This window comes from Bos mutus, chromosome 26 (genome assembly GCF_027580195.1).
Source record: "Bos mutus isolate GX-2022 chromosome 26, NWIPB_WYAK_1.1, whole genome shotgun sequence".
Taxonomy (NCBI): domain Eukaryota; kingdom Metazoa; phylum Chordata; class Mammalia; order Artiodactyla; family Bovidae; genus Bos; species Bos mutus.
The window spans coordinates 27,426,830-27,443,227 of record NC_091642.1 but is presented as its reverse complement, the minus strand read 5'-3'; the positions used below and the strand labels follow the sequence as shown (position 1 = coordinate 27,443,227).

The 16,398-nt window shown below is 52.2% G+C and overlaps 1 protein-coding gene across 4 annotated transcripts in view; it reads right to left on the bottom strand.

The window, feature by feature from the left end:
- The window catches only part of SH3PXD2A (SH3 and PX domains 2A), a 246,986-nt gene that overhangs the window by 64,791 nt on the left and 165,797 nt on the right, over nt 1–16,398 (bottom strand). The gene's annotated exons all lie outside the window — the stretch shown is intronic.

Sequence of the window (16,398 nt, the reverse complement as noted above, 5' to 3'; positions counted from 1 at the left end):
AAAATCCCATGGATGGAGGAGACTGGTAGCCTGCAGTCCATGGGGTTGTGAGAAGTCGGACACGACTGAGCAACTTCACTTTTTACTTGCATGCACTGGAGAAGGAAATGGCAACCCACTCCAGTGTTCTTGCCTGGAGAATCCCAGGGACGGCAGAGCCTGGTGGGCTGCCGTCTATGGGGTTACAGAGAGACACAACTGAAGCGACTTAGCAGCAGCAGCATCAGCAGGCTAGGAGATGAGGTTGTCAGAGAAGGGGAGCTGTTCCAAACCCCCAGGAGACAGAAGTGGGTGCTGCTGTGGATTAAATACTCACAAGGCCTTTGCCAGTTGGTTGATCTTTTTTAAATTGTCATCTTGAAGGGTCTGATGCCCTTCCAGGCCTCTGGGGCATGGGCATCTGGGCAGGCCAGGACCAGTGGACAGGAAGAGGTCCCTTAGCCTCTGGAAATGGAGACCCCATGCCTAAACGTGGAACAACTCGAGCTCATGCCCACCCCCTCCCCCCTCAATAAGCAGGCCTTTCCTCTTTCCAAAGGAAAATGGGAAGCGGACCAGAAACGAGCCTGTCTTTAAAATAAAAAAAAAGTCTTTTAAAAACGTGATTTATTTCCCAGTCCCCGAGACCCACAGAATTAATCCAGTTCCGCAGCTCCCACCCCAAATCCCACCCCCCTTTGCAGTGCCTTCTCTCCAGCCCACCAGAGCAAGCCCTCTCCCAGGGTGGGAAGGATGCTCCCACCTCCCACCTCATTACAATGAACAGAGGAGGAGAGGCCCCTGGCTCACAAACCCTGGCCCCCCAGCCAGGAGGCAGACATGGCTGCAGGCTCAAGGCTGGGAAAATGGAGAGATGAAGGGTTGGGGTGAAGGAGCAAGAGGCAGGCGCAGCCAAATGAGCAGCTGTGAGTGACACAAACCAACTGCTTCCTGTCCTCCCTGCTGTCTCTATGCCCCCATCTCTGGTGACAGAACCAAGGGCCCTAAGAGCAGAGTCACGGGGCCTGGTGGAAAGCACGGGCATGTAACCGGGAATCTGCACAGCTGGTTTTGCTGGCTGTGTGACCTTGGGCAAGTGGCCTGACTTCTCTGGGCCAATCCGTAAAATCAGGCATTTGGGGCCCACCGATCTCCAAGACACTGGTTTCATGTTCTAAGCTCTTCCAGTAGAAACCCGCTAGTCTCCATAATACAAGTGCACCACAGCTGAAACAAATCTTTCCAGAGAACCAGACTGCTTTTCCTGGGAAAACCACTTGAACACATGCTCAATATATGAAACTCAAATGAAGCAGGCCAACAGTTCAGGGGGCACGTAAGACAAAGAGGAATTGGAGCATGAATTTTTAAAAAATCTTGGTTCTTGTGCTTTCTCTGCCACTTTATTTCACTGATTCTGGGCATTTAGCAAATCTCCAAGCCCCCTTTCCTTCTGTGAAATGGTGATAAAAATATCTACTTTGTCTTTTTCTTTCCAGGGTTGCTTTAAGAGCAAAGTGGCCTAGTCCTGTGAAAGGTTTCAGAGCAGGAGGAATTAGGCCTCTGGATACAGAAGGGGAGTGGGTGTCAGGGTCCCTCCTGAGGTCACCCCACAGGAGGTGGGGTCCCTGCCACAGCCACTCCTCTTGGCTTACTGGCAGCAAGAATCCAGGCCCAGAGGAAACCAGGCGTCAGCAAGTCCTGACACTTAGGTGCTGAACCTGACTCGGGTCAAGTCCAGGTGGTTATGAGAAGTCAAGAACAATACCACAGGGGCCCCCGACTTTACGGATGTTCCCCTCGAACACATGTACACCCACGGACTACATTATGAACACGTGGGTAGACTTCAGTTAGGAGAGGGACTCCTATTGGTTTGTAATAGGGTTTCTTTTAATGTTGAGTAACTCCAGAGCAGTGAGATTTGGGTTCAGTTTAACCAAATCTAGTCTCCAACCATGCTTCCAGGAATTCTCCCCTGGTGTAGAGCAAGTTCCACCCATCCAAACTAATAAATCCAGAGTGGGCTGTGAGCCCAGGTGGGAAAGACAGAAGAACAGCACAAACTCCTTGGAGAATGAAAGCAAATCACAGGCTCAGGGGGATCAGGGCAGGGTCACCCGCCTTATCGGCTTACACGGCCCCCGCCCTGGGCTCCTGGGCCGGGAGGAGGAGCTGGACCCCTGCCAGGAGTGAGCACTCCACTGTTTTCTCTGTGTCTTTCCACTCCTCAGTATCTCAGCGTACTTGAATACTCAAGACCTCTCTCTTCGGGAACTTGATTGTTCGTACTGCACTGCAACCCCGAAGGGATTTCTAAATATCTGTGGTATTCGAGTCTTTTCTCTGCTTTTGTACGAGGGAACTATACACAGGGCTGGGTTTCTAAAGTTTCCTACGGACGCCACGTGCTTCTTTTCCCTTTTTGACTAGGCCACCAGGGAACTCAGCCACTGCTTTCAGGCCGTCAACTAATTGTCCTTAGTCGCTCAGTCACGTCCGACTCTTTGTGACCCTTAGGACTGTAGCCCACCAGGCTCCTCTGTCCATGGGATTTCCCAGGCAAGAATACTGGAGCGGGTTGCCATTTCCTCCTCCAGGGGATCTTCCTGACCCAGGGATTGAACCCGGGCCCCCTGTATCTCCTGTACTGCAGGCAGACTCTTTACTCTCTGAGCCATACTAGCCCTGTAATTTAATCGTAGGAGGAGAAGGAACTACTTTTTCACTAGAAGACCATATATCCCTGTTGCGGGCAGTGTCCTGTCGTAGGCATGAAGTAACTCAAATCTTTACCAGAGCCCTCCAGGGCTAACGGGCCTTCACAAAGAAGGAGCAGCTTGACCTACATGATATATGGGGCCTGAAATAGGTCATCATGCTCAGAGCAGCGGAAACAGGCACGACAGTGTAAGTGGCATGAATGGCATCCGGAAAAAGCATGGCGTGAATTAAGATGGCCAGGACAGAGAACAAGTAACAGCTCAAACATGATTCCAGTCCAAAGTCACACAGGTACGCGTTGGGGACGGTTTGTGTAAGCTGTGTGAGCTGCTGCCCACAGGGGGTCCCTCTCTGCAGCTTGCTCCAGGGTGAGCGGCAGCCTCCAGCTCGTCCTCAGTGCTTAACGGTATGGAAAGATCATACCCTTGGACTGGAGGGGTAAGAGACCAGGGCTGCCACAGTGACAGCCCAGCCGCCTGGCGCTGCCTCTGATGCCTGCAACCTCTGAGGCCGGGCTGGCTTCAGGGCGGTGTGACGTGCGACCCGCCCCGTGCTTGGTTTAACACTCTTCTGTCCTCAGTTTGAGATGTTTAGTAATTTATGAACAAGAAGCCCCATAAATTTTGTAGCTGGTCCTGCCCAAGGTCTGAGGGTTCTGAGCCAGAGAATTCTGAACTAAACAAACAAGGCTGGAAGGAGCATGTAGGCACTCAGGACCAGAGAGAAGAGTGTGTAAAATCACACAGCAAGTGAGTGGCAGGGCTGAGGCTGGATCAAACATGCTACCTCCCACTTCTTTAACACGCAAGACCGTTTGACGGGCACTATCTAGTTTAATCCGATGACAATCTGTACTTCACAGACACAGAAAGTGAGGCTCAAGAAAGTTAAGGTTTTCCCCAAGACCCCACAGCAAGTCGTGGGTCGGACTGGAGCCCAGGCAAGCTGGTGGGAATGGGGAACAAAGGGGTAGAAAAACGGGGGACCTCATTCTCTGGGTCCCCTACCACCACCACCGCGGCCATTGGCCAAGGGAGGCTCGTTTATTTTTGCTGGGCTTCCCTTGGTAAACACAGCCATATTCCTCTCATTTTGCTCTCAGTAGGAAGGGGCCTGACTTCTTCCCTGGGACCTGCCTTTCCCAGAATCCAGAGTCCACGTGGGGGCAGCCCAGCCTGGGGCAGGAATGCACTACTAAACCGCTGGCCACCGAGCCAGGCGGTCAGAGAACGGTCAGTCTCCCGGCTCAGGTGGGGAATGGGGTGGGGGGGCAGTGCTGGAGCCATTCCAGAGCCCCTTGGGGACTAAGTCCAAGGACACCCATACAGAGGCCAAGGTTGGGGCCAGCAGAGAGAGCCCAGCCCAGTGGATGTGGACAGAGAGGCCAAGGCAGCTGCCCAGGGGGGCTGCCAGTTAGCCCTGCCTCCTCCTTCCACCCTGCTCTGAAGACCCTCAGCTTCCTGGAGGTTCAAGACGGTGTTGTGGTCATCAGCTGCGCTGTGGGCGGACAGAGGGGTGCTGTGTGGGGAGGTCTCCTACAGCTGCTGCCTGACCCCACGGCTGCCCCTTGGGGTGATGGCCTCCGCCTCAGCTTTCTGGCCCTCACCTCTCCCCACGCCAAGGCACTAGCGTACATGGCAGACACAAACTCAACACTGTTCAGCGTTCCCGGATCCCAGCCACGCCCCCTCTCCCTGGGGTGGCCTGCCTCGGTGGTCCTCCCCCACTTACTAGGATATCCCCTCTCCAATTCTCCCACCCACCGGCTCCCCCGGCCAAAGCCGGTGAGAATGAGGCAGTAGCAACAGCAGAAACAGAGGCCCAGAGATGAAGTGAGCGGCTGCTGGGTCTCCAAGCCCCTGCCCAGCAGTCCAGCCCCTCCCCTGGCTCCATCTCCACAAGAGCCTGGAGAGATGGCATAGACAGCAATGGACCCAGGACTGACAACGCCATCCCAGGGCCACACAAAAAATGCAATGCCTTCTTTTCTCCAGACTGGACTTCTGCCATCAGATTATCAATGAATCAATGAATCTAATGAGCATTTGCCACAGCTGGAGGCTCCCAGCTACGACACACTGACTCTCCAGCCTCAGCAATGGGGCACAGATATTTACAATCAAATACACTCTTCCAGGTGTTCCTGACCACTTCAGGGGTCATGGAGATTTGGGGGAGCCTGTTTGGCTCCCTCAGCCACCTGCCTGGCACCATTGAGGCTGCCACTCAAGTGAATCATTATTGTCCCAGGCTGCCCGGACCTGACCATTGAACAGGCTAGAGCCAGACACCGCAGGCAGGGCCCCAGGAGGGGATTCTTGGGGGTGGGGGGAGGGGGATGATGCAGCGGGGCTGAGACCTGGAGGCCTTGCATCTGCTGGACCCCACCTCTGGAGCAGGGCTCACAGTGACATCTGGCTGGACACTGTCAGGGGAATGTCTGGATAGCACTGTAGTCCTATCAAGCGTCCGAAGAGCAGGTGCTTCTTCAAAATTTGTTACGAGTCTCTCCAACCAGATCTGAAGTTCCTTCGGGGTCTTAACCCTCTCAGCCTCCTCACGGCACACTGAACACAGTAGGCGGTACACAGAAAGTCCCAGTGGCTGATGGAAGGACGTCTACTCAGTGTACTCAGTCCCCAAGGTTTTGTGGGCAAAGTGAGGTCTGGCTGACCCCACTGCTCCAGGGCCTTTCTGATCCCCAGGGCCCTGCACTCCCTCTAGCCTAGGTTTTGGCTGGGGTGGCCCAAGACACATACAGGCATCCTCAGGCTGGGAAAGACCCCAAGCCTAGTTGGTGCCGCACAAGGTAACTCACGGGCAGGCCAAGCCCGGCAGAACATCCCTGAAAGCTGCAGGCTTCCAGCATCTGCTGTAAAGCCCTTCAAAGAGATTTAAAAAAATTGTCCATGAGCAATATGGTCTATGGCAAGATGGATGTTGCAGGAAATGGGAGTCTGAGCAAAAACAACTGGCTTATCTATGATGTCTGGTGGGAGCAGGGCTCAGCAGAGCTCGGCACAGCCTCCCAGGGTGTGTGCCTACAGCCTTAGGCCTCTCCTCACCCCCATCCCTCTCCTGCTCTGCGTGGGTCTGGACCAACCCCTTGAGCTTTCAGATGCCACGTAAACAGGGAAGGCTATGTGTGTGCACGCGAATGCATGCATGCTTTCTCTTTCTCACACACACACACACACACGCACACACACATAGTTTGGGAAATCCCCACATCTGGCTCTCACGTGACTGAGCTATGCCCAGGAGGCCGCAGCTGGGAGGGTCAGGAGTGTGCAAGCTCTCTGGGGGAGCATGAAGTTAACTCTTTGGCACCACAGCTCTGGGACTCTGAGGGAAAGCCAGGGAGGAGACCAGTGCTCAGAGAGCCCTGGCGTGGCTCACTGAGCAAGTGTGGGAAGGTGGGGCCACTTCTCAGGGTCCCCCTGGTCTTCACCTGTGACTGGAAAGGGCTGCTCTTTCTTTGCCCCTGTCAATCCTGGTCAACCATCAGCTGCGAGGGAGACCCAGTAGATGAAGATTCCCTCCCCAACAGAGACCCGTCTGTCAGTCAGGGATTTAATGAGCCCTTCCTAGTGCTGGGCCCCTGGTTGGGTGGGTTGTGGCCCTGGAATCGTATGGAAACGGGGTACGTGGCCCCCAGGAGACCACTGGAAGCCACAGTCCTCCTAACAATAAGGAACATGTCAGAGGGGGCCTTTGGTCTTTGGGGCACGTTCTCTCCAACTTAGGCACGTGTATTATTTTATAAATCAGAACTTTTTAAGCTTCAACAACTTTAGTGAATGAGTGACCATCTGCAGTGGTATCTCTGAAATAGCACCACCCAGAAGGTATCGGGGGACACGGAGGACGCACCCCAGTCCAGTGGCAAGGACGTGGCACGCTCTCACAGCCAATGCTGAGCCTGCCCAGATGCCTCTGCAGGCTGCTCTCCCTCTCCTCCGGGCTGACTCATTGAAAACCTCAGGGAACCAGGGGTGGAAGGCCTCACTCAGCACCCCACCCCCAAGCAGATCTATGCCTCCCCGGGGGAGGCTCCCTCCATCACCCCGCCTCCCATCGTAGCACTCGGACACCACACCGTAACTGCTGTTTACTTTCCCATCTCCCAGACCCAACCAGGACCCAGGCCTCAGGATGCCCACCTCAATATCCCTGGGCTTGGACCACAGGGCCTGGCACAGAGGGGATCCTGAGATGTTCACTGGACAAAATCTACATGACAGCCACAGCCAGTGCCAGGGAATCAGCTCTAGGTCTGGCAGGAACACCTAATCGTAGGGAGTCTGATACCAGCATCCATAGGGAAACTCACTTCTTATCAGTCTAGCTAGCCCTTGAGGGTTCCTCCACCCCCACCTCTGGGAGAGCCGCCATGAGTGTCGGCGGAGCCCTGGGCTTAGAGCAGAGAGGGCAACTGAGGTCACTGAAGAAGTTGAGGAAGGGGCCCTCTTACTCAGAACCCTGTGACCAAATGCCAGGGAGGAACTGACAGAGGGCTCTCAGAGCCACTGGGCTCCAGGCAGGGATAGTGTGTGGCCAGGCCATGCGGACCAGGAGGCAGGCAAGGAGAAGCTGCCTGACCCGGACAGATCCGGGACAAAGGATGTTAAAATCTGCCCTGTTTGCAAGGTCTCCCCAGGGGAGCTGATGCCAACAGAGACAGTCTTAATTTGGCTTCTTGTCACTAGCTGTCATCACAGCTTTGCAAGGACTTCACCCTGCTGCCTGGAACAGTTATGTACCCAACCCTGACACACTGATCCAACACTCAGGGAGCCTAAGGTGGCCCAGGGCCAAGGGGTAGACCCTGGATAACAGGAAAGGCAGACACCCGTGGGGGGCTTTTCCTACACCACTGTATCCACTAGCCAAATGCAACATCAGGAGGAAGCATCTTGAAGAGGATGAGCACGAGGAAGTGAAGGGAATTTTTGACATGGCTCGGTTTTCCTGGTACAAGAATCCAGTTCTAATGTTAACAAAATCCATCTTCTTACCAGCTGCTTGGGTCACATGTGTCGATGACAAGATCCAGGGGGCAAAGCAGAAAGAGTTGGGGAAAAACACTTTTTTTCCTCGCAAAAGTCTAAGTTTCGCTGAAACGCTGGAAAATTTTTCTTTGCCGCCACATTTCAGGACTGACCAATTATAAAAATGTCACGAGCCAACTGAGTTACACACGCCACATTTCTGTTTCTAAACAAAGTAAAGTTCAGATCAGAAAAAGGTGCTAACACAATAAGTAATGCACATTTCCCCCGAATCTTTGTTTTTCCACTGGCTTTGTCGTTACTGGAAATGTTGCCTCTTTTGTCACATGTTTATAAACCAAAAAGCCCAAGCGGGGATTGGCTGGACCACAATGTAGGCGTCTCTTCTCCTGAAGAAGAAGACCTTGTGGAAACAAAGCTGTCCTCTTAACTGCCCCCACCCCTCACCCCAGGGACATGGCCAAATGCACCCTCCAGGAGCAGCCCCATTGAGTCACAGTCCACCCTGGGGGTCCAAGCCTTCTGCCCCCTCACTCTCTGCCTACCCTGAATATGGCCATCAACCCATATGGATGACCCATCCCAAATTGAACCCAGCCTGGATCTCAGGGTATACCTGGGGAGCCCATCAAAGCTGGCTGGTGTTTCTGGGTAGATCTGGGTCTGAGAACCTGTGCTTCAACAAGCAGGCTCAGGACTCTCAGCGCACCCCTGGGCCTTAGCACATGCTGTCCCCTTCCAGACCATCTTCCCATCACCCCAGCAGGAGAGGTCAGCTGACAGGCCTGAGGGGCAGAAAGAAGCCAAGCAAGCAGGATGGAGGGGATCAAGGCTACCCACCCGCTAGTTGCCTCACTTCCCAAGTGTGAGATACATACTCCCAGGATTCGGGGAGCCCTCCCCTCCCCCACCCCTGCTCCGTGTGTCCAGGCCAGTAGGGCAGTGGGACCACACTGCCTGTGGCCAGACACACACTTTCTCCATCACATCACTGCCACATAGGCTGGCGGTGGAACTGCCAAACCAATCAGCCTCCTTCATTCCCAATTAGTTGGCTTTGAACTCCAGGGGTGACATCAGGCTGGGGACCCAGAGCCACACAAATAAAAATTATTTAAAAACACCAGCCTGGGTGAGATGCGCCAGAAGGCAATGCCTTCACGAGACACGTTCACTCTTGGAACAGGCCATCGGAGGGTGCCAGGAATGTCTTGGCCGTGTTCTCCAAGCAGCCTGGGCCTTTCTCCCTGAGGATGGATGGCTTGGGCAGAAAAGAAAGCTTTGGAAAAGGCTTGCTGATACACTCTCCCAGGTTTCCTTTCCAGACACATCTCCTGCCCTCCCGCTCTTCCTAGCCCTTCATGTTTGTCAGGCTAGACAACCTCTTCTTCCCTCAAACTTTCAAACACATCCCAGACCCAGAGTCCTTGCTCAGACTGAGCTCTTCGACCAGGAGTGTCTGGCCCCCTCTCTGCTCATACCCACCCCTTCCATCCTCCAGCAAGCATCTCCAGCCCCTCCCCTCTTGGCTGCTGGGCCCCCCCGCCCCCCCCCGCCCCGCCTCAGCCCCTTCTGTTTGACTCCCATGCATCACAACCCATCCTGGCCCTCATTCATCAATGAATCCCCGGCACATCCTGCTTTCTCAGTTGAGCTGTGACCTCCATGAGGCCAGGAACCAGTAATCACTTAAAAGAAATGAAAGCCTCCAGGGGAGGACTGAAAGCTGCAGTCATCTGCTTTGTCTCTGCCCCTCTCCCTCTGTGGCTGGTAAGCAGGGCCGGCTGGGGTCTGAGAGAGGCTGGCCCTACTCTGCGTCCTGGGGTGGGCTGGGGTGCATTCATCCCAGGGGAAGACGAGGCACCAGAGGCTTTTATAGACCTGCTTTCTCTGCTTCACCCTGGCCCTCCTCACACCCCTGCCTCATTCCAGGATTTGGTGGGAGTGCCATGAGCAGGAACCCAGGTTCTGCCTGCCCCTCCCCTTGGGAAGGCAGCGGCCTCTCTCTTAGTCACTTCCTCTGTCAAAGGAGGGCAGACTACCTTTTTATAGTAGTCAGAACCTACATGCAGGTTTTGCTTTAAGCCAAATACACAGTGAAAGTGAAGTCGCTCAGTCGTGTCCGACTCTTTGCGACCCCATGGACTGTAGCCTACCAGGCTCCTCCATGGGATTTTTCAGGCAAGAGTACTGGAGTGGGGTGCCATTTCCTTCTCCTTATTAAAGACCAAATTCATACAAAGAGAAATGAAGGGATACTAGTCACAGCCTGCAAAGGGACCCTTTACCTCAAGAAGAATCTCTTGTGCCCAGTGGGTTCCCTCTATAGATACCACAGTGGGGTTGGGGGCTCTCTTGGGGCAGGCCCTCTCCTAGTCTGTGGAACTCCTGCCAGAGGTCTCCAGAGCCCAGTCCTGCTCTCTCTGGATTCCTCGGGTCTCAGGAAGGAACCGACTTCAGTGGAAAGAGGTTTGAATCAGAAGAACCAGATTTGAATCCTGTCCACTCGGCTAGGTGACCTTGGTGACCTGGACCGACCTCCCCTGGTCTATAAAAGGGGGATAAGACCACCTGCCCAGGCTATCAGGAGGCTGGCTGGCAGCCACGAGATGGTGCACACACAGCCTTCCCACTCTGAAAGGAGTCTCCTGCAGGAGGTAAATGCCAAAGTCAGTAGTCCCTCCTGTTTAAGAGCTGCTCCTACTCAGAAATGGCTTAACCCTTGGTGTCTCTTGCACCTGACACTTCCCATGTATTAACTCCTATCCAAGCCTCAGACGACCTGTTGAAGTGCTATCATTATACTCATTTCATAGATGAGCAAACTGAGGCACAGGGAAGTTAGGACTTGCCCAAGACCACGTGGCTGACAGAGCTGGGACACAAAACTAGGTGTTTCAGCTCCAGAGCCTGTCTTAACTCTACAGAATATTCTGAGACTAGATTCTGTCTCCTATGAGGCCAGGCCCTTGGCTCACAGAATGAAAATTATGCTTCAAGCCAGTCCTTTTTAACTCTGAAATCCCCTTGCTTTCTGAACCTATCAATAATTAAAAGAACAACAATGGCGGCTGCTATCATTGGGAGCATGCTATGCGCCACCCCCTGCTAGTTCAATCCTTACCATTCATAGAGGCAGGCACTATTTTTACCCCTGTTTTCCATATGGAGGCATGAGGTCAGAGGTCAAGCAGATTGCCAGTCACAGAGCCAACACGTGGCAGAACAGGAGCTCAGACCCCGACCGACACCAAAACAGAAATTCTGAAGTCCAGGTGACACGCTTCTCTGTCGTCAGACTACAGTAATATTGATCTCGTGAACTCCATCCAGTGATGCAACCTGTGTGGTACTAAAATGGCAGCTGGGTGAGCTTGCCAAGGTTCCAAGGAAAAGCATAAAGTAAACAGGATTTCGCGAGGAGCATCAACACTGACCTAAAACAACAAACTTGCAACACACTTGAGCAACCTCATTTGCATTTAGATGAGCAGCAGCTCATCACAGGACTCCTGGGTGGGATGCCGCCTCAGACACAATCCCAGGGCCAGGATGATCCCAGAGGATCCATGGACGCCTGCGCCCCCTGGTGGAACTTCCTAGCCACCGGAACTGGAGCCAGGCAACCTACTAGAAGGGTGGGGGCCCCAGCCCATCTTTTCAGGTCTGAAGAGAACGCCCTGCTCTAGGTGGGTGGGTGGGGGGGTTGGGGGATGGGGGTCTCCTGCAGCAGTGCTCACCTGGGGGAGGCCAATCACCGACTGGCCCAGCCTACTGCTGGGCACGGCACAAAGCCCTCTAACTGCATCACGCCCTCGAACCTTCTGCAGGTGGCCGCTACTCCATTTTCAAGGGCGTGCCCATCACTCGGGCTAGGCTACGATCCCCAGTTATCCAACCACACACTCATGCAGGAATGGCTCAGGAGGTATTATGCAGGGGTGATCAGGTTCAACATTAGCTGGCTTTCACGGATGTTACACTTGATACTCTGAGGGGCCCTGGGTCCCTCAGCTGAAATGCTTTAATGGGCAGAGCTGAGGTGTTACTGCAGAAGAAATTTCACCTGTGGACTGCAACCCCAGTCTGCTCTTGGGTTTCGGACTTGCCTGACTGGCCCGCAATTGCATAAGCCAGTTCTTTGCGTGAAATGTAATATACAGTGGCTCCTATGGGTCTGGCTTCTCCAGTTGAATCCGGCCAATACAACAGAAGAGGTGAGGGCGTGGAGATCTGCCCAAGGTCACGGGGCTGCGAACGGGACCCAGACAATCTGGCATAAGCTACCCCCCACGGCCCATGACGTCCTCTGCTGCTGTCCTTGCCCCCTCGTTGCCGGTCTCCCCTCCTTGACCATCTCTACTCACTGGTCACAAAAAACCGTTCTGAGAGCTAAGGCAGATCATGTCCCCTTTCCTCAGAACGCCTCAGTGGCTCTTCATCTCTCTCACCGTGAAGGCCGAAACCCTTAGAAGGTCTGACGCTGTCTGAGCTGCTGCCCCACTCCCACATCTCTGCTCTCCCCCCAACACCTTGACCTCCCCTCCACTCCCCCCCAGTCACAGGCCTCCTGGCCATGCCTTGAGCAGGCAGACCAGCATGCTCCTACTCTGGGCCTTTGCACTGGTTGTGCCCTTGGCCTGGATGGCTCTTCCTTGGGTAACCATGCCACTTCCTTGCTTCCCTGTCCAACAGTATATTGTTGTCTGCACAGTTCATCACTAGAGTGGACTGCAAACCCCTCAAGGGCAGAAAGGCACATTCCAGTCACCTCAACACTTTACTGGCATACAGCTGGTGCTCAATAAGAGCAATTGCAATAGCTGGTCTCCAAACAAGCTGTGCTGGGTCCTGCTCCCCAACCTGTGTGCAAGTGCTATGTCTTGACTTGGCAAAGCCCCAGCTCTCTGCCCCTAATCACCAAAACTCCTCCTCTTTCCAGACAACATCCCTGACTTGAGGCCACAGCAACTCTCCTTCCTGACCTGCAGGGTCAGTTACGCGCCCAGGCCTTCTTCTTGAATGGTGCTGCCATTCAACCAGCACCAGAGGTTCCTGCTACCTGTGCGGGCCCTGCAGCTAGGTCTCTGCTTTCAAGGTGGTGGGACACAGATAACACAAGAAAACCCACAAGGTAATGAGAGTGTGGTCAGTGACATGCAGGGAAGAAGCAGGGTGACCTGAGGGGGGCAGCTAGATAGTGGATGATGGGGCAGCTTGACTGAGCAGAAATCTTAAGGGGCCAGCCACGTAGAAGAACAGGGAACAGCATTAAGGCCAGGGGGAACAGCAAATGCAATTACCATGTGAAGAGAATGAGCCTGCTGTGTTTCATGAATGGAAGGTGACGGGCATGACAGTGCTGGGGTGGCAAAGAGGGGGCAGGGGTGAGGGTAGAGCCCAGGGTGGGATGGTAGGCAGGGGCCATAGCACACATAGCTCTCTGGGATCAGGGGTTTTTCTGGGTGGGTAGAAAATCCTTGGAATTTAAGCAGAAAGGCACATTCAGTTCAGTTTAGTTGCTTGGTCGTGCCCGACTCTTTGCAACCCCATGAATTGCAGCATGCCAGGCCTCCCTATCCATCACCAACTCCCAGAGTTTACTCAAACTCATGTCCATCGAGTCAGTGATGCCATCCAGCCATCTCATCCTCTGTCGTCCCCTTCTCCTCCTGCCCCCAATCCCTCCCAGCATCAGAGTCTTTTCCAATGAGTCAACTGTTCCCATGAGATGGCCAAAGTACTGGAGTTTCAGCTTTAGCATCATTCCTTCCAAAGAACACCCAGGACTGATCTCTTTTAGAATGGACTGGTTGGATCTCCTTGCAGTCTAAGGGACTCTCAAAAGTCTTCTCCAACTCCACAGTTCAAAAGCATCAATTCTTCAACGCTCAGCTTTCTTCACAGTCCAACTCTCACATCCATACATGACTACTGGAAAAACCATAACCTTGACTAGATGGACCTTTGTTGGCAAAGTAATGTCTCTGCTTTTGAATATGCTATCTAGGTTGGTCATAACTTTCCTTCCAAGGAGTAAGCATCTTTTAATTTCATGGCTGCAATTACCATCTGCAGTGATTTTGGAGCCCCAAAAAATAAAAGTCTGACACTGTTTCCACTGTTTCCCCATCTATTTCCCATGAAGTGATGGGACTGGATGCCATGATCTTAGTTTTCTGAATGTTGAGTTTTAAGTCAACTTTTTCACTCTCCTCTTTCACTTTCATCAAGAGGCTTTTTAGTTCCTCTTCACTTTCTGCCATAAGGGTGGTGTCATCTGCATATCTGAGGTTATTGATAGTTCTCCCAGCAATCTTGGTTCCAGCTTGTGCTTCTTCCAGCCCAGCGTTTCTCATGATGTACTGTCATAGAAATTAAATAAGCAGGGTGACAATATACAGCCTTGAAGGACTCCTTTTCCTATTTGGAACCAGTCTGTTGTTCCATGGCCAGTTCTAACTGTTGCTTCCTGACCTGCATATAGGTTTCTCAAGAGACAGATCAGGTGGTCTGGTATTCCCATCTCTTCAAGAATTTTCCACAGTTTGTTGTGATCCACACAGTCAAAGGTTTTGGCATAGTCAATGAAGCAGAAATAGATGTTTTTCTGGAACTCTCTTGCTTTTTTGATGATCCAGTGGATGTTGGCAATTTGATCTCTGGTTCCTCTGCCTTTTCTAAAACCAGCTTGAACATCTGGAAGTTCACAGTTCACGTATTGCTGAAGCCTGGCTTGGAGAATTTTGAGCATTACTTTACTAGCGTGTGAGATGACTACAATTGTGTGATAGTTTGAGCATTTTTTGGTATTGCCTTTCTTTGGGATTGGAATGAAAAGTGACCTTTTCCAGTCCTGTGGCCACTGCTGAGTTTTCCAAATTTGCCGGCATATTGAGTGCAGCACTTTCACAGCATCATCTTTCAGGATTTGAAATAGCTCAACTGGAATTCCATCACTTCCACTAGCTTTGTTCATAGTGATGCTTTCTAAGGCCCACTTGACTTCACATTCCAGGATGTCTGGCTCTAGGTGAGTGATCACACCATCGTGATTATCTTGGTTGTGAAGATCTTTTGTGTACAGTTCTTCTGTGTATTCTTGCCACCTCTTCTTAATATCTTCTGCTTCTGTTAGGTCCATACCATTTCTGTCCTTTATCGAGCCCATCTTTGCATGAAATGTTCCCTTGGTATCTCCAATTTTCTTGAAGAGATGTCTAGTCTTTCCCATTCTGTTGTTTTCCTCTATTTCTTTGCACTGATCGCTGAGGAAGGCTTTCTTATCTCTTCTTGCTATTCTTTGGAACTCTGCATTCAGATGCTTATATCTTTCCTTTTCTCCTTTGCTTTTCACTTCTCTTCTTTTCACAGCTATTTGCAAGGCCTCCCCAGACAGCCATTTTGCTTTTTTGCATTTCTTTTCCACGGGGATGGTCTTGATCCCTGTCTCCTGTACAATGTCACGAACCTCGAACCTCCGTCGATAGTTCATCAGGCACTCTATCTATCAGATCTAGTGCCTTAAATCTCTTTCTCACTTCCACTGTATAATCATAAGGGATTTGATTTAGGTCATACCTGAATGGTCTAGTGGTTTTCCCTACTTTCTTCAATTTAAGTCTGAATTTGGCAATAAGGAATGCATGATCTGAGCCACACTAAAATGGACTGGAATGGGTGAATTTAACTCAGATGACCATTATATCTACTAGTGCGGGCAGGAATCCTTAAGAAGAAATGGAGTAGCCATCATGGTCAACAAGAGTCCAAAATGCAGTACTTGGATGCATTCTCAAAAACGACAGAATGATCTCTGTTCATTTCCAAGGCAAACCATTCAATATCACAGTAATCCAAATCTATGCCCCAACCAATAATGCTGAAGAAGCTGAAGTTGAACAGTTCTATGAAGACCTACAAGACCTTTTAGAACTAACACCCAAAAAAGATGTCCTTTTCATTACAGGGGACTGGAATGCAAAAGTAGGAGGTCAAGACACACCTGGGGTAACAGGCAAATTTGGCCTTGGAATACGGAATGAAGCAGGGCAAAAGCTAATAGAGTTTTGCCAAGAAAGGCACATTATATGTCCCATATTTGGAGGAGTTCACTCTGTGGCGTGGAGAAAAGTGTGGAGGGGCAACGGTGGGAGCAGACAGGCTGAGGAGGAAGCTGAGGTCCTCTGAGGGATGAAGGGGGCTTCTAACAGATGTGATGGTGGAGGTGGGAGAAGGGAATGGGTGTGGAGGGCAGGTGAGAGGAAGGGAGGAGTCAGGGATGACTTCTTGATGCTGCGCTTGAGCAACAGGGTGGGTGGTGGGAGGAGGAAGATGCGAGAAGGAGCAGGTTCCATGGAGGGAAGGAGCAGAGATAAATTTGAGGCTACACTGTCTTCTGGGTATCAAAGTCTCCAGTCCTGCCTCCTCTGTGAGGCTGCCCTCTGTCTGAGCACTTTCTTCCTGTTCACTCCACCCTCCCCAGGTCTGCCTGGTAGTCCTGGCTCTGTGCTCCACAGAAGATCCCTCCAGGAGATCCTCCAAGGGTGAGCCTGGGCTTGGGGGACTACAGTGTGATGAGAGGTGGCCAGGAAACAAGCATTTGTGTTCTTTACGCAAACATCCCTGACTGGAGTCACCCTGGGAAGCTTCGTGAGCTTCATCACAGAGTGAAACCCCAAAC